General features: G+C 43.4%; 1 pseudogene; it reads left to right on the top strand.

The window, feature by feature from the left end:
- Positions 1–12,892: 12,892 nt before the first annotated feature.
- On the top strand, positions 12,893–14,692 carry LOC112297221 (peroxiredoxin-1 pseudogene; annotated as a pseudogene).
- The last annotated feature ends 7,663 nt before the right edge of the window (positions 14,693–22,355 follow it).

Genomic DNA, 22,355 nt, shown 5'->3' with positions numbered 1-22,355 from the left:
TTTCCTGACCTCCTCTGCCTGAACTTTACCCTTATCTCTTATTTTTTGGCTTCATAAAAATCACTCCGGGGAAAAATCCCAAACCAAGCACATTTGATAGTTCTCTGGTGTTGGCTCCCTTTCTCTACTTTGATTCACAGTTACACATTAAATGTTACCTTTTTTCCAGCCATTCCAGAAATAATTCAACCAGAGTCAGTTTACCCTAAAGCCCTGGTGCTGGATTGCGTCTACTTATTCACTGAAGAAACATTTCTGGTCCCCTGAGATGAGAGGCAAGCAGGATTCCAGGCCCTGGGGCTCCTGACTTCACAGAGCTTTTGGTCTAATGATGCTGACAATGAGGTGGTTTAATGCCCAGGCCAGGAACCCAGAAGGTCCCAGATGAGAAAACCATGGATAATTAACTATTAAAGATCTGGGAGAATGGAACTTAATTGTATGTAGGCAACTATATTTTATTTAAAATTAAAAACTGCATATCCTTTTTCATAGAATGGTTATTGTTTCTTTGGCCATCTGGATGGCTAGCTATGCTATGTCTGAACCCTTTCATGCCTCGTCCTTGCTCCTCCAGCTCCCTGCCTTCCTCCAGTGTGGTGTTCACTTGACTTCTCCCAGCAGATGCATGGGAGGAGAGAAGAGATGAAGACTCAGAGAAGTTAATTTAGCATTTCTGAAGCTTAACTGGGAGCATGTGGCCTTACAGTACAATATCCAGGACACTCGTTCTTTAAACCTTACTCTTGAGTCTGTCATCTTCCATTATATTTCCTTCATCCTTCCTCAGAAATATCTCCGTGCTTTCTAAAACCACACACTCTTAGAGCTAGGAAAAACTCAAGAGACTCCCCAGTATCTAGTGTAATGTCTTCTGAGGGGAAAACTGAAACTCCTAGAGTTAAAATGATTTACCCAGAGCAGTCGGAAACCAAGTCTTTGACTCATGGTCCCAAATTCTTTCTACCACGGGATGGTCCTTGTTTCTCTAGGAGAATAGTAAGGAGAAAGAAGACTCCAGTGCTTGCAGAAAAAAATTATTTATCTTTTACTTGGCAAAATAATATCACACCTGCATTTGTGTTTTCAAAATATTAATTGCCTGCATTAAAGAGTTAAACCCATATAAGAGAAACCCCAAATAAATTTTAAAATAAAAATACTTTGAGCGTAAGTTTATCTGTAGATTTATGATTTTTTTCTCCAGTTAATAACCAGTCAGCTGCCCAGTGCTTGTTAAGTACGAAGCTTTGATAATGTCCTTAATATTACATTCCACTGATCGATGGAGACCCTTAGCCCTGGATGAGTGCAAGAGGCATAGAACTCTCTCGTGTGCCTCACCTGCTCTGTCACTTCCTTTTCATGGATTTGGTTGACTACCTCTCTTCTACATTCTCAGATGTTTGAAAAAGTTACCCATTCAATTGTCCTTTTAGGTGAATAAATATGATTTTGAAACAAAAGAGATATTAAATAGGTTACACTTGATAACATGTTCCTATGGAGGGGCTGCTTCCAGTTCTGTCTTGAAGTGTAGTTTGAGAACACGGGACCTGGAGCTCACAGGGGTAGACGAAGATTGACTGGAGAGTATCTGATCATAGCACAATGCGGTTTGCAGAGATCCGGATCGCCCTGTTGGTGCCCTGCGGAAGGGCCAGAGTGCACACAATGGAAAGTATCCCCCAAGCATTCGACGAGAGAGCCCTGAGAACCACACGGTCAGCATGGTCCTCCTGAACCGACCCCACCTGCTTCTCCCAGGCTTATCGCTGGCCGCTCTCCCCTTGTTCACCATGCTCCAGCCCAGCTGCTTTTCTTTCTGTTCTTCGAATTCCACCTGCCATTCCCTGCCCTGCCCTTACTTGTGCCCTTGATCTGGAATGATCTCATCCCAAGGGTAAGAGGTGAGAGGAACCTGGACAGACCCAGGGCATGAATGGTGTCAGCCAGGAGGGCTCCAATGGCTCCTCATCCCAAGGGTAGCCTTTCTGAGACACCAGCTGAAGGAGGCCCCACCTCTATTCACTCAGTCTCCAGCCCATCATCCTAGTTGTTTCCCTTATAGCACCTACTGTGATCTGAAATTATTGTGTACTGTTTGTTGTCTGTGCCTCTCTCCTCCCCCAAGAAGATAAGAATTTACCTGTTTTGTTCAGCATGTATATCCTCGGCATCTCAGATAGCACCTGGCACATTGTAGATGCTTGATAAATACTTGTTGAGTATATGAATTAAGAAATAACACAAACTGGAGGATTGTGCATTGTTGCTCAAGTAGCAATGTGTTGTGCAGTTACAATGTCAACCATGTTCAGAATTGCCTACCAGGCATGAAACCTCCAAGAATACTGTGGGGAGTAAGCCACATAGACTCATCAACCCAGCGAGATTGCTTCTCACCAGAACTTTTCCTAAACCTGGAATGCACTCTGACAGTCCCTTGTAATGTTTCCCACCATGTGTCAGTCCAGATTTCTCAATGAGAGAATGAATGCCCAAGCAGTATTAGGATTTGTGCTGTGCCTGTTAATGTAGGGTTCTGGGGACACAGATGAGAAAGTCTCCAGTCCGTTCCTAAAGGATCTTACAGTCTCATGGGGGCAAATCACCCAGCCCTCAGCATCGTCACTGGCACATGAAGCTGTCTCAGCGGTGTTGTCCACAATGTTAGGTGTTACAGTGGCTCCTGGATTTTCCACCTTTGGAAGCCTAGGACACTGTACTCCACTGAAGTGTTCAGTGTTTCAACACCAGTAATGATACATTTTTGAAAAGCTACCCATTACTGAGCTCCTGTTATGTGCTAGATAGACCCTGCCTGGGCATTTTTTTACATTATATTTCCATACAATGACACTGAAAGTCAAAATTCAGTACCTCTCACTAGAGCCGTGAAACACTCCGAGTGCTTCCAGCACCAGAGCCCTCGCTCCTCGCACCACGTCTCATGCACTTGTTTCCAATGCTTCAGGACCCAGGTCCTGCATTTTCCACCTGCAATGGATCTCTCCCCACCTTCTCTGCTCTGCTCATGCCAGAGAACATCTCATACACACCAGGTAAAAACCCTGTAGGCACAGACAGGCTTCTTCACAAAGAGGGTGCGGTCCAGGGGCACATCACTCTGATGGAACCATTAATAAGGTTGTAGGAGCTCCAAGGATGCCTAGAATCCACAAGGCAAAAATGACACTGAACAGTCACTTGCAGGTGTGGCTGACGTAAGACCCTAATGCGCTCAGCTTCTGCCTCCCCTTCTGCAACTGCAGAGCCCTCCTGGCTGACACCATTCATGCCCTGGGTCTGTCCAGGTTCCTCTCACCTCTTGCCTTAGCATAGCTATTTTCAGTCCCTCACAGTCACCTGAAAAGTATACATTGGTGGAAAGTAGGGGTGTCTGCCAAAGAGTGTGACTTCCCCAATGAATGGGACACAGGGACTGCTGGTCTCCCACTGGAGCCGAACTCTTCCCCGCCTCAGGGAAGCAGTTCGTCCCAGCCTCTGTGGCTATGGCTTTCATAATTTTTTCTTTTAGATATTATTACTTGGAAAATTGTGATTTTATTCCCATTCATTAAAGCTTATAAATATTATGATTTGTCATGTCACATCCCCCAGCGAATCTCCCATTCATAAACTCTGGGCTGCTTGGCCATTCACGGAAACTGGGCAGAAACTGGGTAGGGAGGTGGGAGTTGGCAGGAATGAAGGCCACCCAGCCCTCCCTTCCCACACATAGCATCCAGCCAATGGCAGGGCACCACTGGGAAAGTGGAGGTAGGGGGGAGGAAAACTTTTAGGTGTCATTATTCCTCTGCTGAGAGAATAAAACTGACTTTCCTTAAAACCACTCCTGATACTCCTTTGGAGTATCAGGCAACTTTCTTTTAACCTCTGGAGTTTGAAATGGTTTTGTAGGTACAGGTGACCACGGACTTCAAAATAAAGGCTTTTGGAGGAGACAGGTCTCTAACTAGCTGCTCTGGTCTAACTGTGATTTATAAGAAGGCACATGCGCATGGGGGAAGGAGTGGGGTGAGGCACTAGGGAACTAGAGGGAGAGAAAGAAAGGGGAGTCGGGAGGATAGGAGAGAGGAAGCATCAGAAACAAAGGGCACAAGGGGTTCAAGTGTTCTGCCTCCTCTTCCCTTTCATTAGCACGTGCGATGGGGCTCCCCAGGGATTCACAATCCACTCGAGCTCTTCCTGGGAGCGGGGGTGGCCCGAGGCCCAGGCTGACTCTCAGGAGAGCTTGGCAGTAGCAGAGGCAGAAGCCAGACAGAAAGGTTCTGACACAGGAGCTGAGGGGTGATGTCAACAATGCTTGACCTGTCCCAAGACCTTAGGAAGAAAGCCAATGGGAATCTTGTTTCAGGGCGGCTGCTGCCCAGCTAGCTCTCTGCTTGGTGCCTGGAAACAGATTGTCGAGCATAATGGAGTGATTTGTAATCTGTCACAACAGCATAAGCCACGCATCCACAGACTTTGACCCCTCGCAGGTATAATAAGCTCCTTTTTTCAGCGGCACATGTTCTCCCTGTGGGGAGGGAGCAAGGGGGCCCTTTTTCTAATTACATATCCAAAGCAGGTGTTTTTCTGGAGGACAAAGCACTATATTAGCAGCAATGTTATAAACCAGGTTCTTTTTACTAGCCAGTTAACTAATTGACAGTTAAGAATTTGTATTAATAATACACTGCAGCCAGGCATTGCTTAATCTGACAGTTTTATTAAAAATGTAGGCAAGCTTTGCAAGCCAGCATGCCTGTCAGCCTTTTGTGGGAATCCTGCTCACCAAGGATCTTAACACTGCCTGGAAAATGATGTCCCACTGGCAGAAAATTGTCCTCCCAGGTCAAAGTCCAGGAGTCAGCAGAGTTACCTGCTTGGATGATTTTTTGTTGTTGTTCCCTTGGTGATACATCTGAACAAGGAAGTGGTTTTTGTCCCTGTTTTCTTCCAATATTATTGGTATGGTTCACTTGTTCTGGACCAAATTATCCAGGTAGTGAATTATCCTGACTCTTTTTTTCTGCTTTGTGGTGTCCTTCACCCTCTTTAACATTTTTTTAATTTATAGGGTATAGAAAGAACGATTTCTCAGGTTGTTACCCACTCCATCAAAAGTTTTGTGATGGCAGAGATGATGAAATTCAAAATCTATCACATAGCTGCCTTTTCCAGTCTTTGCCTTTGAAACTCTACCCGATTTTCAAGACCCAGCTTAAATGCTCCCTTCTCCACGAATCTTCTCTAATTTCCCCCACTGATGGAAAGCAAGTATCGTCCTCTCTCCCTCGCAGTAAACTTCTCTCGTGCCCTTGACTCACCTTGGGGCACAATCTGCCCTGCCTATATCTCATCCTCCCTCCCGTGGCCCCTTGCCTGTAGCAAATAGTAAATATCTGCTAGTTCAGATTGGATTTACCCTTCATGGCTAGTTCTGATCTCAGCCGGTCTGTTTGCAAACAGTCTTTTGATCTCTGTTCTTCGTATGACTATCTCTAGGATCTGGTCCTACTCTGTGGCAAGACTTTTAATTCTTATTGTCCATCTTCCTGTTTCAGCATCAGCCTCCTTGAAAGAAATATCTCGAAGACATAAATGTAATCATGGGACTCCACAGTTCTTCATTCATTTACTCATTCCTGCCCCAAACATTCCCAGAGCACACACCATGTGCCACGTACTGTGCTGGGAGCTGGGACTTTGGCAGCGAACAAAACACTCCGAAATCCTGCACTTGTGGAGCTGGTATTCTAGTGCGGGAGACAAACACTCCATAATCAAGTAAGGGTGTCAGTGCCTTGGGAAAGAGAAAAGAAGTGGAGGCGGGGATCTGGAGTGAAGAAAGGGAAGGCCAGCCCTGTCCTGGGCTGGTCAGGAAAGGCTTCTGTGCGAAGGTGACTTGGAGCAGGGACTGGGGGACGTGAGGGAGTGAGCCAAGTGGAAACCTGGGGGACGAGCACACCAGGCAGAGGGAACAACAGAGGGAGGAAGGCCCTGTGGGGGCAAGGAGCACGCCAGCATGGCTGGAGCAGAGTGAGGGGAGAGGCAGGAGGAGGAGGTGGGGGGAGATCATGTTGGATGTTGTGGGCATTTTTAGGATTTTGGATTTTATTTTGACCAAGATGAAGAGCTTAAACATTTTCAGCAGAGGAGAGTTTTGATCTAACTTCGATTTTTAAAGGGTCACTCTGGCTATGTTGGGTCGAATTCTGGGGAGGGCAGGATAAGGACAGAGGTAGGCAGACCTGTCCAGAGGCTGTTGCAGCAATCCAACCCAGCGACGGCAGTCACGTGGGCAAAGGCGGGTTCTGCAGGCAGAGAGAAGTGGCTGGATTCATGTTTTTTTCGAGGTAGAGCCAACATGATCTGGAATGGAATGGATGTAAGGAGGGAGGGAGAGAGGGAGAAAGGGACTGTAAGTTTAAAAATATTATTTATTTTAAGCAACTGAAGGAATGGCTTGTCCTAGGACTGTATTTGGCCCACGTTCCAGTGTGGTCACCTGCTCTCCTTTCCTATGTACTAGGCTCTATTCTCACCCAGCTCCTCCATGTTCCACACTCACTTTCTTTCTCATGCCCAAGTCTTTGCTCATAATAATCCCTCCTGCTGGGTCACCTAAGTATGGCCATTTGTCCACCAGGTGGCCTCCTATTCCTCCTTCAAGACTTCTGAAACCACACACACACACACACACACACACACACTCCCTCACATGCATCCGTCATAATTTTCTTGCTTCTTTGTATATCTGATTTGAATATTTTCTTTGAATAAATGGCTGGATGGCAGACATTGTAAATTTTACCTTGTTGGGTAATAGATATTTTTGAAGTTTTAGAAATATTCTTCAACATTGTTCTGAAATGAAGTTTTTACTTAAGGATCACTTGATCCTTTTGGGCCTTATGTTTCAGACATTTTAGAGTGAACTAGAGCAGTGTTTAGTCCAGGGCTAACAATCATTTCTCATGATTGAAGCCAGACCCTTCTGCAGGCTCTCCCAGTGAACTGAGGTCTTCTAGTCTGGCTGGGGGAACATACGCTGTTCTTAGAGCTGTGCAAGCACCAGGCTCTACTCTCTCTACCATTCCGATAGCTCTCTTTCCCACCGCGGGTCCCCTCCCCCCACATATTTGTACTGGTAAATCCTCTACTGAACACTTGCAGGTGACTTTCTGCAGCCTCTGGGCTCTCTCTGCGTGCTGCGCTCTCCTCTCTGGCACTCTGTGCTGTGGATCCCATCTGCCTTGGTCTCCCGGCACTTTCAGCCCCATGGCCTCCATTCAGGAAGTCCAAAAGGAACCACTGGCGTTCCGCCTGGCCACGGCCTGGAAACTTCTCAAGACAGAAAGGTGGGGCAACCATAGGACTCCCCTAACCTGTCTCCTGATGGCCATTGTGCCACACATTTAATCTGGTTTGCTGTCTCAGGTGGGAGCGTAGATCCAGTCCCTGTTACTCCATCATGGCTGAGAGCAGAAGTCCTAAAGGTTCCTCAGATCTGCCCCGAAAAAGCTTAAAAGAAAGCATTGGGAGGATCAAACTCAAATAAGTTAGCTGCATTTCAGAACAAAGTGCAGAACTCTTTAAGAATACAACAAAATCTAGTGTCCAACAATGTAAAATTGGCAATGGCTGGCATCTAATAAAAATCACCCAGCAGGAAAAGATGACCCGCGCCCAGGAGAAAAAAACCAACCAATACTGACAGATCCAGAAATGAAATAGGTAATGCAATTAACAGAGAAAGAACTTAGAACATCTATTGTAGATTGTGTAAGTATGTATGAGGCTGTAGATGAAAACACAAGCATGATGAGGACAGATGTGGGAGATACTTATGTAAAAAGAACCAGAGGTGTGGCTCCCAGTGCTGGCGCTTCTACTGGCTGGCTGTGCGACCCTGGAGGATACCTCTCCCTTCTCTGGGCTAATAATGACCTCCCCTCCGATACTCTCTTCCTCTCAATCTCTTCCTCACCCCGTGAGTTGTGCATCCTAAGTGTCAGCATGTCTCTCTCTCTACTTCCCAATCCTCTCTCCCCCAGACTATGGCAAGTCTCCCTCCTAACAACCACCCCACCCGATCCTTTCCTCCCACAAGACAGCCAGAGAGATTCTTCTACAAATAAAAACAAGCCATGCCTCTCTCTGGCCTTCCACTGCCCGTAGGACAAGTCCACCGTCCATCTTGTGGACTCCAGGCCCTTGTTGGCCTGGTCCCACCCTGCTTGCTTCCTTGAGCCTCTCCAGAAACGTTCTTCTCTTTCCCTCATGGCTTCCCCCGCCCTTTCATCTTGGAGCTTCCTGCCCGGAACATATCATCCAGTGATTTTTTTTCACTCAATTTCTGATTTTTTCCTGCTTTGATCCCATAGATGTCTTCTGACCCCAAAGCATGCTTCTGTTCGCCCCCAGGAAGGCGGATCCCGGAACTGCACCTCCGGGTGCAGTGCCCCAAATTTAAACTGCACTCCGACAACGTCGTGTGCACGCAACACCTCCCCAACAAACACGACGCTGTCTTCCACCGCCTGTCTGAGCAAGACGCCCCAGCCCGCCTGCCCCAAAGGGCTCTGCTCACCCTGTTTGCATACTGAGCCCTTGTGAGACAGGACTCTTTCTATAAATAATCACTTTTTAAATTTTAGTCAAAGATTCCTTTAAGAATTTGATGAAAGCCCTGGGCTCTTTCCGCAGGAAAAAATAAATACACGAAGGCAGGGCATTTACGTGTAATATCAGCGTGCTCGGGCTCTCCCGCTCGCTTGGTGTCTCTGGTCTCTGCACCCCGGGGCCTGCAGAGAGGACTACGTGTTCTCCGGTGCCTTTCCTGTTGGGCCCAATCCAGAACCCTTTAAAGGTACCTGTTGGAGGATTCCACATCACTGTTATTTTTGTATGTTTGAAACGATGTGCTGCATGAGTTTTGTTATTTAACAATGCCAGTACTAGCTTTAAAATGGACACCTAACAGAAAAACCAGGGATTGGAAAAAGAAGTTAGAGAAGGGGCTCACGGGAAAGTAAATTGCCTGCTCTTTGGTTCTGGTTGTGCCCATATTAATCTGTGGTTCCTGCTGTTGGTTCGAATCCCACCCTTTTCTTTCCAGATGGCTCTCGCTGTGATCGTAGGTCATTCTACGCCATCATTCTGCTTCAGCTGAAGTTTCTGAAGCACGGGGCCAGAGTCTGCTCTAGTTGCAAAGGGAAGCTCCCTTTCAAACATAAACTCCTTTTCCTGGGAACACGCTTCCTTTTGTAACTACTGGTCTTTTGAGAGGCTGTTTGAAGCTGAAGAGTGACATCTCTGGGTGGAGAGATGGAAGGGGCTTCTAATTAGGCCACTTTTAACATGCAGGACACTTGCAGGAGACCAAGTGTCCAAGGCTTCAGAGTGCCTGTGAAGCTCCTAAAGTTGTGTGCAAAAGTTGGGGTGTTAAATATGCATTTTTCTGAAAAAAAGGTCCAGAGCTTTCATCAGGTTCTCAAAGGCTTCTTTGCTCATGAGCGGTTCAGGCCCACAGGCTTGGGCCTATTAAAGTGTTTCAGGTGGGACGATGACCTGCAGCAGAGCCACTGGGGGGGGGGCGGGGCCTCACCCCCAGTCTTCTGAGTCAGGATCTTTACGGCTGTGACCTGGGACTCTGCACCTTCAACAACCTCCCCAGGTGATGGGGCCAAACTTCCGACTTAGCCAGGAGGTTTCAATTGTGTCACATCACCTGTTAGAATAGGGTCAGATCAACAACAGCCGACAGCCTAGTGCTTACCCAGATAGGCCCGGGCTCACTGCCCAGCTCAGCTACTGGCTACATAACCTCAGCAAATCAGGAATCGCTCTGAACTGAGTGCTTTCATTTGTAAATATGGGGCTCAATGATTTACACGACTTGAGATAATACTGCCTAATACCTAGTAGGAGTCCAGAAAATATTATTTGCCATTCCCAGCTCTTCTGAAACACTGAACATTCCTAAAACTTTTCAGGTCCAATGCTGTTTTTAAAAAAATGCTTCATGAAGCTTTTCTCTAAAAAAATATTATTAAACAAAACAGATTCATTGTTTTCTACAATGATCCATCAGCCACGTGTAAAGGGGTTTTGCTATGCCATCAAATATGCCTGAACTGTAAATTATAACCTGTAACTTCTTTGTCTTCCCAAAGGCTCTGCCACACTCTAGCTCTCCCTGTGGACTCAGGGATTGTAGCAAATGGAAAGCATAAATACCAGAATTTACCAACAAGGACCAAGTCTTTCATGCTCAATAGTCACATTACTGAGAATGGTTGATTTAATTGAGAATCTTAGAAGAAGGAGAAAAGAAGAAATTTCTATTTTGGTAAAACCAGTTGTAAAATTCTGTTTGGCAAGAACCCCGCCCCTCAACCCCCCTCCTCCTCCCTCGTGCACACACACTGGATTGTTCTGAGCAAACTCCTTCCCTCTGGTGATTTTGCAGCCCTATCGTACCACAGCTGTATGTTTTCTATCTTGGAAAACCATTAACACAACTGTTCATTTTTACATACCAAAGGACATTTGCGATGTAAGCAGAAAATCTAAAAAGAAATACAATGCCTAAAGAAAAACAACAGACTCTTCTAATTCACTTTCACATAGGACAACCAAAATTCTCATTTGATTCAAGACTCTAAGAATATGTCCCTGGTGACTTTTTGAGATCAGACATTTCAGGCACTGGTGAAAAAATGGTTTGTTTTGAGCATAAGGAACTCTGGCTCTGTGAAGAACCAGTATTCAAGAAGTCTGCCTACCTTAGATTTATCACCTTATCATTAAATGCTCATCAAAATCTGTCTGAGTAGTATAAACTCAGGTTGTGTATTCTTTGATTGCCATCTGCTGGTGGCTCTCCATACTGGAAAATAAAAATTCCCAGGAAGATTGCAACAACCCAGCTATTGCTCGATTTAAGTACTTCTTGCAACCCCAGAGAGAGCGCTGTTTTGAATGCCCAAGATGATGTGCCACAGAGTGGTGCCGAAGTTCCAGGGAGCGTGCCTCTCAGAGACATGCCTGTGCAGGTGTTTTCGGGGAAGATGATTGCACACTTACTGAGCACCGCTCTAGGGCCAGTTGATCTTTTTTGAAAAATAGACTTTACAGCAGTTTTAGGTTCACAGCGAAATTGAGTGGAGACTGCAGAGAGTTCCTATACACCCCCTGCCTCTTCACATGCACAGGCTCCCCCAGTATCAACATCTGGCACCAGAGTGAAACATTTGTTACAATGATGAACCTATATGGATACATCATACTCACCCAAAGTCCATAGTTTACATCGGGTTCATTCTTGATGCTGTACACTCTATGGGTTTGGACAAATGGACAATGACATGTATTCAAAATTATAGCGTCATGGAGAATAGTTTCACTGCCCTAAAAATCCTCTGTGCTCTATCTGTTCATCCCTCCCTAACCCCTGGCAGCCACTGGTCTTTTTACTGTCTCCATAGTCTTGCCTTTTATGTAGCCTTTCAGATTGGCTTTTTTCACTCAGTAATATGCATCTGGGTTTCCTCCTTGTCTTTTCAGGAACTGATAGCTCATTTCTTCTTCTTTTTTTTAAGAGAGAGAGAGAGGAAGGGAGGTAGAAAACGAGGGAGAGAAGCATCAATGTGTGGTTGCCTCTCGTGTGCCTCCCATTGGGGATCTGGACCCCAAACCAGGCATATGCCCTTGACTGGGAATCAAACCATTGACCCTTGGCTCACAGGCTGGCACTCAATCCCTCAATCCACTGAGCCACACCAGCCAGGGCTGTAGCTCATTTCTTTTTAGCACTGAATAAGAATTAATTGTCCGGATGCAACACATTTTATCCATTCACCCACTGAAAGACATCTTGGTTGCTTCCAAGTTTTGACAGTTTATGAATAAGCTGCTATAAACATCTATGTGCAGGTTTTTGTGTGAAAAAAGTTTCGGCTTACCTGGGTAAATACCAAGGAGTAGAATTGTTGAATGGTCCGGTAAGAATTGCTCATTTATAAGCAGACCAAGTGGGCAGCACCAGCTATGAACATCCACAGTAAGAGTGTGGACACCTAACCTTTAGTCCCTATGTCCATGATGAGCTTTAGGTGTTTAGGAACCCCACCCAAATCTTACACAAACTGTTGGGTAAAGTCCATTTCCTGGGGGGATAGTTCGTCATTTTCATCAGATGCTTGAAGAAACTTCAAAAGGAATATAGTTGGGGTGCCCACACAGGAGATGTGGTTCTTTTGCTGCAGGGCATCCATTATTGGAATTGGAATTAGAAAATAAGAAAACTAACATTCATTCATTGAGAACTTAACATGTGCCTCACGCTTAGACAGCTCCCACATTAAAAAAAACCAACAACAACACATAATGTTAAAAACATTATTGAGAAACCACCAAGCTAACTAGTTTAACTTTATTACTATATCTTTCATCTTTCAATAGCCCTATGCTTAGACATTACTTCCAATGAAATGACCCAGGATCAGGAATATTACATTGTATATATTTGTCTGCTAATCGTGGGACTGAAATCCCAGTGTAGACCTGTTTAGACTCCACTCTCCAATAAGAAAGAGAATAATACAGAATTCCTTTTTTTGATGGCCTCTGTGAAGAAAGACAGAGCTGCATTCCTATCTGTGGTGAGAAATGGGGCCCTGTCTCCCTCTCTGGGGGGAGAGCTAGGGACCCCCCCCCAAGAGGAGGACAAAATGTCTGAGCTAAGTTTTGAAGGGCAATATAAAGACGTGGTTAGGTAGAGAGGATGGGGCAGAGTTGGAATTCCAAATAAGGAAATAGCACAGGCCATGGCACAGAAGGTGAGAAAGGGGCCGATTCAAAGTTCCAAGGTGGTGCTATGACGTTCATGAGGAATGAGTCCTTGCCAGCTCTTGGGGCAACAGGGCAAAGACCTGCCATCTCTGATCTGATAAAGAAGAAATTTCAGCCCTGGCTGGTTGGAGCATCGTCCCCTACAGCAAAAGATTGTGGGTTCGATTCCCGGTCAGAGAACGGAGTGGGTTTGATCCCTAGTTGGGGGTGTATGAGAGGCAACTGATCGATGTTTCTCTCTCATGTTGATGTCTCTCTCTCTCTTTTTCTTTCTCTCTCTCCCTCCGTCACCCTCCTTTCCCCTCACTCTAAAAAAAATTAATAAACATATCTCCTCAGGTGAGGATTTAAAAAAGAAGACATTTCAAAAATGGATTCAAAATAAATAAACAACTTTATCAAAGTCAACCCATAGAATGAGAGAAAATACTTGTAAGTCATATACGAGCATTTGATATGGGACTTTTACCAGATTTACATAAAGAATTTTACAACTCAACAATAAAAACACAAATAACCCAATTGTAAAAAGGGCAAAGGAGTTGAGCAGACATGTCTCTAAAGAGGACATATATGTGGCCAATACGCATAGGACAAGATGATCAACATCATTAGTCATTAGAGACATGCCAATCACAACCATAATTAGTTACCAGTTCATGCCCACCAGGATGCCTCACATAAAAAAGACAGACAATTAACAAGTGTTGGTGAAGATGTGAAGAAATTGCGACCCTCATGCATTGCTGAAAGGATTGTAAATGGTACAGCCACTTTGAGAAAAGAGTTTGACAATGCCTCAAAATGTTAAACAGAGTTTTTATATGACCAAGCAATTCTACTCCTAGGTATATACCCAAGAGAATTGAAAACACACATCCACACAAAACCCTGTACACAAGTGCCCATAGGAGCATTCAGTCAAATGGTAAAACCACCCACTGTCCATCACCTGATGACTGGGTGAACAAAATGGGCAACGTCCATACCCTGGACTATTACTGAGTCAGAAGAAGGAATGAAATACTGATACATGTTGCAACATGTATGAACCTTGAATTGAAAGAAGCTAGTCACAAAAGTCCACATGTTATATGATTCTATATTTATGACATATCTATCAAAAGCAAATCTATACAGACAGATAATAGGTTAATGTGCTTTGTGAGTCTTCTTCCTGACCTGCTGGTCTTGGTATTTGTGTCTCGGAGCCGCTGATAGCAAGACATCTTCAGGAAATGCTGACATTGGGTGCCCTGCCCCCAACTCCAAGGCTCCAGCTGTTGTGCCAGATGCTCAGTTCAAAGGTATCAACCTCTCTGACCACAGAGGAAAATACGTGGTGTTCTTCTTTCACCCTCTTGACTTTACCTTTGTGTGCCCCATGGAAATCATTGCTTTCAGTGATAGGGCGGAAGAATTTAAGAAACTCAACTGCCAAGTGATTGGTGCCCCTGTGGATTCTCACTTCTGTCATGGGGCTTGGATCAACACACCCAGGAAAGAAGGAGGGCTGGGACCCATGAACATTCCCTTGGTGTCAGACCCCCTGCGCACCGTTGCTCAGTACTATGGGGTCTTAAGGGCTGCTGAAGGCATCTCATTCATGGGCCTCTTTGTCATCAATGAAAAAGGTATCCTCCGCCAGATCACCGTAAACGACCTTCCTGTCATCCGCTCTGTGGACGAGACTCTGAGAGTAGTTCAGGCTTTCCAGTTCACTGACAAACATGGGGAAGTGTGCCCAGCTGTCTGGACACCTGGCAGTGACACCATGACGCCTGGTGTCCACAAGAGCAAAGAATATTTCTCTCAGCGGAAGTGAGCACCGGGCCATTATAGGGTCATGGTGGCAGTGTGCAGCCATGAGAACAAAACCTTTCTTTTACTATTGTCATGCTTAAAACACAAGATCTCAGATTTAGGCCAGATGTGTCTGGGACAGGACAGGCCTTTCCTGCAGGGTTTGGGGAGCCCAGCCTTTCTTTTTGTGGAGGAAATGGCCGGAACTCATGGAGTAGGCCAACTGAGGTGTACAGTAGTGGGGCATCACCTTTTATGTTTTATAATTTCTATTAAATTTGAACTGAGAAAAAAAAGGAAAGTGGGTTAGTGGCTGCCACAGGTGGAGGGAGATGAGGGAGAATGAGGAGTGACTGGTACTGGGTACTGGGTTTTTGGGGTGATGAAATGTCCTGAGATTAGATAATGGTGATGGTTGTACAACTCTGTGAATATACTAAAAACCACAGAACTGTACACCTTAATAGGATGAATTTTATAGTACGTGAATTATATCTCAATATACCTTTGTTAAAAAAAAAAAAAAAAAAGGAAGGCAGGAATCATTCCTGAGGCAGAGTTGTCCTAGGCATGGAGCTGTATCAGAACAGGCAAAGCAAGGGAGGAACCTTAGGTGATGACCACAGTAACAATTCTGACAGCTAACTTCGTTCACTTTGCAGATATTTATTGAGTACCTACTACGGTCTAGATGCGGGGGACAGAGAGAAGCAAGACAGACACAATCTCTGTCTCCTTGGAGATTCTGCTCTAATGAGGGAGATAAGCAGTAAGCAAATTAGTCAATGTATCACATAGTGCTAAGTGTCACTCAGAAAAATAAAGGACAGGGCCTAGGAAGGGGTGGTAGAGGGAGCCACTCTATTAGATAGAGAGGCCCGGGAAGGCCTTTTTGAGTGACGTTTGCATAGAGACCTGAGCAAAGTGGATTTTGTTGTGCATTTCTTTTCCCTCCCTGGATCTGACAAGTCGGTGTTGGCTGGAACGGCCCGTATCAATGTGCTTTCAGTGGACTGGAAATGACGACTGATGCTGCAACATCTTGGCTGGCTAGCAATCAAGGGTGGCTAGCTCAACCCTTGGCTAGCTCAAGGGTGGCAACTCTGAGTCTGGCCAATCTGAGTGAGCCATGAGAGCTGAGGACCCTATTGTGACCATAGTCACTCACCCTTCGGCAGCCCAGCAACAAAGCAGGCCCCCACCCTAGCTGCTTGCCCTGGCCCAGGCTGCCATGGATGCTTTTCCTTGTTTCTGAAGTTGCTCAGCTCTAGTCTTTGCTGGGGGCGGGGGGGGGGGGGATTGCTACAACTTCAGCAAAACAGAGAGGTCAAACTTCTAATATTCTCCTTTTTCAGTGAAGAGTCTCAGCCACATGCCAACTGCATACCATGAAGTAATGGCTACAGGGTCTCAACATTTATCTCCCCAGTTGCAGTGGACCATTGACATTCCTAGTGGCATCTGCACCGCTTCCAAAATTTGGGAACCTCCTACCTTCTGAGGCAGAACGTCTCATTGCAGAAGATAAAAAACACGGAATACTCATTTTTGCAGCCTTCCTGCAGCCAGGCCATGGCTGCGACCCAGGCTTCACCACCTGGACACTCCTATGCATGCCTTAAACTTCTCTATGCAAATGCAAAAAATCCCATGTCATAGTCTATTTCCCATTATCTACATCTTCTGATGTTTTATAGTGTGAGGATCAGCAAAAATGAGGAGAAACAAGGGAAAGGGGAAAAGGGGAGAAAAGAGTCACTGTAACTTGTTTTATTTTATTTTTATTTTTTTTATTCAGTTACAATTGTCTGCATTTTCTCCCCATCCCTCCACCCCACCCCAGCCAGTCCCACCTCCCTCCCTCACCTCTACCCACCCCCCTCCCCCTTGATTTTGTCCTTGTGTCCTTTATAGTAGCTCCTATAGACCCCTCTCCCCAGTATCCCCTCCCCACTCGCCTCTGGCTATTGTTACATTGTTCTTAATTTCAATGTCTCTGGTTATATTTTGTTTGCTTTTTTCTTCTGTTGACTATGTTCCAGTTAAAGGTGAGATCATATGGTATTTGTCCCTCACCACCTGGCTTATTTCACTTAGCATAATATTCTCCAGTTCCATCCATGCCATTGCAAAGGGTATAAGCTCCTTCTTTCTCTCTGCTGGGTAGAATTCCATTGTGTAAATGTACCATAGTTTTTTGGATCCACTCATTTGCTGATGGGCGCTTAGGCTGCTTCCAGTACTCGGCTATTGTAAATTGTGCTGCTATGAACATTGGGGTGCATAGGTTCTTTTGGACTGGTGTTTCAGGGTTCTTAGGGTATAATCCCAGCAGCGGAATTGCTGGGTCAAAAGGCAGTTCCATTTTTAGTTTTCTGAGGAAATTCCATACTGTTTTCCACAGTGGCTGCACCAGTCTGTATTCCCACCAACAGTGCACTAGGGTTCCCTTTTCTCTGCATCCTCTCCAATATTTGTTTGTTGATTTGTTTATTTTGGCCACTCTGACTGGTGTGAGATGGTACCTCATTGTGGTTTTAATTTGCATCTCTCTGATGGCTAGTGATGCTGAGCATCTTTTCATATGTCTCTGGGCCTTCTGTATGTCTTCCTTGGAGAAGTGTCTGTTCAAGTCCTTTGCCCATTTTTTAATTGGGTTGTTTGTCTTCCTGGAGTGGAGTCATGTGAGTTCTTTATATATTTTGGAGAGCAGGCCCTTGTCTGAGGTATCCTTGGCAAATATGTTTTCCCATACTGTTGGTTCTCTTTTCATTTTAATGCTGTTTTCTTTGGCCATGCAGAAGCTTTTTATTTTGATGAGGTCCCATTTGTTTATTCTTTCCTTTATGTCCCTTGCTTTAGGGGACGTGTCTGTGAGGATGTTGCTGCGTGGAATGTCTGAGATCTTGCTGCCAATGTTTTCCTCTAGGACTGTAACTTGTTTTAAATGGATGATTCTGACCAGGGTTTTTGCTCAAGTTAAAGCAGAAAATCCAGTTTCTGAGATTGTAATAATGTGAATTCACTGAGCACCTACGGTAAGGGGTTAGAACATATAGAATGTGACAAGGTTTAAAACAATTATAAAATGGTACATCGCAAAATTCAGTATGACAGTATAATTGAATATTCACTCATTCAATGAATAGTTTAATGTGTACCTTTATGCCATACACTATTCTAGGTACCAGGGTACAACAATAAACAAAACAAGGCTCTGATTTTGTGGAGTTTCATTCTAATGGGGGAAGAAACTTGATAAATAAACAAATTAACATAGAATGTATCACCTGGTGACAAATGCTCCGAAGAAAAATAAGAGCAAATAAGGAGATAGAAAAATAAAGGAGGATGTTACATTGTAGAGCGATCTGGAAAGTCCTCTCTGAAGAAGTTGCATTGGCAAAGAGACCTGAAGGAAGAGACGAAGAGCTGGGGGAGGAACATTCCAGGCAGAGGGACTCACTGTGTGCAAGAGCCCCAAGAATAATAAGGAGGCCAGTGTGGCTGGAGTGATATAATGAGGGGAAGCGGTAGCAATGGACTTAGAGAGGCAGGGGTAGGAAGATGACTTAAGACCTTGTAGATCCAATCCCTTGGCTTTTGCTCTCAGTGAGATACAAAGACTGGAGAATTTTGAGCAAAGTTACATAATCTTCCAGCTTTATTCATTTTTTAAAATTTATTGATTTGAGAAAGAGAGAAACATTGATTTGTTTTCCCATTTATTTATGCATTCATTGGTTGACTCCTATATGTGCCCTGACTGGAGATCAAACCCTCATCCTTGGCGTACATATCAGGACAATGCTCTAACCAAGTGGGGTACCCGGCCAGGGCTCTCCTAGGCTTTAGAAGGATCTCTCTCTCTCTCTCTCACACACACACACACACACACGTGAAATCTGAAAAAGGTCTATGGATTGTATTAGTGTCAATTTTCTGATTTTGAGATTGTACTATAGTTATGTAAAATGTTACCATTGGTGGGATGTAAACTACAGCATAGGAAACATAGTTAATAATATTGCAATAACTATGTATGGTGCTGGTGCAGTTACTTTAAATATTGGGGATCACTTTGTAAAGTATATGATTGTCTAACCACTATGCTGTACACCTGAAACTAAAACACAATAATGTTGAGTGTAAACTGTAATTGAAAAAAATAGAGGCCCTGGCTGGGTAGCTCAGTTGGTTAGTGCATTATCCCAATGTGCCAAGGTTAATGGTTCGATCCCCAGTCAGGGCACATACCAGAATCAACCAATGAAATAATTTTATTAACCAATGTCACCACAATAAATTCAATTTAAAAAATAAAAAAGGAAGAGTGGGGAAGGCCATAAAGATAGAGTAGCCCTTTCTTCTAAGGAGGGAGACTTCAATACTCCATTTCACTTTTCTCTTAAAAAACAAATAAGTAAATAAAACAAATCAATGTTTTTCTTCCTCTCTTCCCTTCTTCTCTCTCTTTCTCTTCAAGGTCAATCAATTAGAAAATAGATATTGCCATTGGAGGAGACTGAGGGAAGGGTACATGGATCACCTTTATACTATTCTGCAACTTCTTATCAATCTATAATTATGTCAAAATAGAATGTTAAAAGGAGGAGGAGGAGGAGGAGGAGAAGGAGGAGGAGGAGGAGGAGAAAGGAACAGATGTGAGGCCAGGCAGAGGTGGGAAGAAAGGATTGGAAGAGAGAGTGGGACAGGATGTGAAATGCAGGAGCCAGCCAGATGAGGTAGGTGTGTCTTTCTGGGGACATACGTTTTGTATTAGATCTTAAGAAGGTTTGGTTAAAACCATTCCCGCTCCCCCTTTGTAGGCATTCAAAGAAGATTACAATGTCTCCCACCCAAGTACTCCTTTAATAAAGCTCACTTTCAAGTAAATAGTGTTAATGTGTAGACTGTAACCTGGAAGCTGTACTTAAAAGTATTTTCGCACTTGTTATTCCCAGTCACAGCCAGATGGACTTCACGCTATTTTCCAAGTGTGCTCTAGATGATTCCACCTGGATTTTTGTTCTTTAATTTCTATTTAAGTTTCAACACCTAACTCAATTGCCATATCTTTCTTGAGGCCTTCTGATTCTCTCAGCCAAAGGAAATGACCCTTTCCTATAAACTTACACATAATTTTATATTTATATCTCTTATAACATTTATCAATTTCTTCTTTGGGTTTTGTCGCTTACTGAAATAATTTGTTCTTCTCACTAGATTGTAGGAGAGTTTCTGGAGGTCAAAGACTGTCTTATATGTTCTTGTATTTCCCACGCTGGCTAATAGTGTGTGTGAGCTCAGTGAATGTTTCATGTTGAATGACTGAATTTCTTCTCTATAATATTCTGTATTTTTGGAGGTTGGGAGTTACATTCATTCTGGACTTATGTGATAAGTATTCTTATAAGTGATATTCTTATGTGGCTTACAGTTATTTCATGTACAGTTATTACCACTTGCAAGAATATGCCTTCTACCCCCCCCCCCCGTGGCAAAGGCCCCCGACACTGAAACATGAAAGCGTGGCACACCCTGATTCACCACATGAACATGTCTCACTGGGCGTGGCACCTAAAGTATGTCGGTAGTGGAGGAGAAACGTTGTTTGAAGTGTATGGCGTCAGAAACTACTCTATGGAAAATTCTTCTGTTCATTAGATGATAAAATGCTAAGCAGAAGGTTTGGTTCTCATTGAGCCTTGTCAAAAAGGAAAATCTCTTTTAGTAGGAATATACTCAATATGCAGGGTATACAATTATAAATGTATTATACTTAAAAAAATTTGGATGGAAATCATGCAAAATAGAGTTTATCAGAATTCTTCTGTTTATAAAAGATAAATGTATAGCAGCTTACAATTATTATAAATATTAACTTTTTTAGTAGACTTTATTTTTTAAAGCAGATTTCGGTTCACAGATAAATGAAGTGGAGGGTACAGAGATTTCTCATGTACTCTCCTCCCCCACTTATGCCTAGACCCCCCATTATCAGTGTCCCCCAGCAGAGTGGTACATGTGTTACCACCAATGAATCTATGTTGATGCATCATTATCACCCACAGTCCACAGTAAATATTAACTTCTGTACCTAATTTTATATTCTTTTTCTTAATTAGGGGCCCCCAGTTTTATAAGCTTCAGGACCCAGAAATACTGGCTTTTCAACAAGATGACTTAGTTTTTCCTGAAGTTCTAACCTCAACTGAGGATTTTTTCCCTTCTTACTCAAATATCTATACCTTTGAAATTGCCCAGAGTGAACTCTTCTGTGTGTTTATGGCCACTCTTTCAGGTTATGGTTCAATCTGGGTGAGAAATTTCACTAAGTGCTATTTTACAGCTTACTTTGCAATGTCATTCATTATTTTTTTCACTAAGTAATTTAGATGTGTCAGTGATGCATAAAATTAGTTCATAAAGAAATGACCTGAATTTGTCAACACATCATTGACAGCTTGCTTCAGTACTATAAATTATCAGCTTTGTAATCACAAAAGTAGGGATAGAAGAACACTAGGTATTGACAAGTTCAACACACTCATGAAAAGTGAGGAGCCAAGATACAAACATGCTCTCAACACTAAATGAAAGCCACAGAACTCAGCTCCTCTTAAAACTGTTATCAGGGTTTCAGAGTTGAGCATAAACAAGTCCTCCTAATGTCTTTGTAACCCACACCTCCCTTCACATTGTCTCCAAGTGTGAGACTGGCATTTCTTTGGGTGCGAAGGGCCTCAGGGGTCTAGGGAATGAAAGAATTGCAATTGTTTGTTTGGTACCTTTCATCTAGTCAACACATGTAGGCTATGATTTGAAATTGCAACTGAATAATGTTGTGGAAGATTTTTGTCGATCACAAATGTTGTAGAAATGTTACTTTGTCGACGTTACTGTTGCCATTATGATGGAGGTTACATTTCATCTTTATTAAAGACAAATAAAGAATTGGTTAATTTATATCAGAGGAGATTTAACTCTTAATGAAGGAAGTCCTGATTCTGAAACAAAGTAATTAAGGGTTTAACATTACAGATGATTTTCCTAGGCTTTGGCAGTGAAGGTTATTGTAAGGCGAGCGGAGGAAGAAAAGACTGGAAAACTTATATGTATCTACTTAATAATTCAATTCTTTTGTCTGTTTGAGGCTAATTCCATTAAGTAGAGAATTAATATTCATTATGGCCACACAAATGTGTTCTGGTATCTATAAATGTAAATCAACACCAGTAGTACAAGGATGACTTGCAATGAAGGAAAGAGTCACTCAAAGGAAAAAGCAAATTATTAAGAGGAACCTAAAAATAGTCAGGTTTTCTATACTTGAGAGGAAATATCTACCTAGCAATTAAAATGAAATTGATTAAAGTATTCATTTACAGACACATATATAGAGACAAGGCAAAAATGTCTTTTAACATATACTATTAGAATAAAATATGGTTGTAGCTCTGGTTCTACCATATTACTTACTTTTAAATACATGTATTTCATTAAGATGATCTCTTCAAAGAAACAATTGTGTTAGCTTAAAAACATTACAATGAATCAGAAACTGTGATTAATTAAAGGTATAATTCAGATTTGCTTTGGAGAATATTTGGGTGATCTGAGTTTATCTATGTTCAATAATGTTAAGTTGTATGTGAAATGTGTTTATACCTTTGAAAATAGAA

This window comes from Desmodus rotundus, chromosome 11, assembly GCF_022682495.2.
Source record: "Desmodus rotundus isolate HL8 chromosome 11, HLdesRot8A.1, whole genome shotgun sequence".
Classification (NCBI taxonomy): Eukaryota; Metazoa; Chordata; class Mammalia; order Chiroptera; family Phyllostomidae; genus Desmodus; species Desmodus rotundus.
The sequence above is the reverse complement of the archived record's forward strand: the minus strand, read 5'-3'. Positions and strand labels throughout refer to the sequence as shown.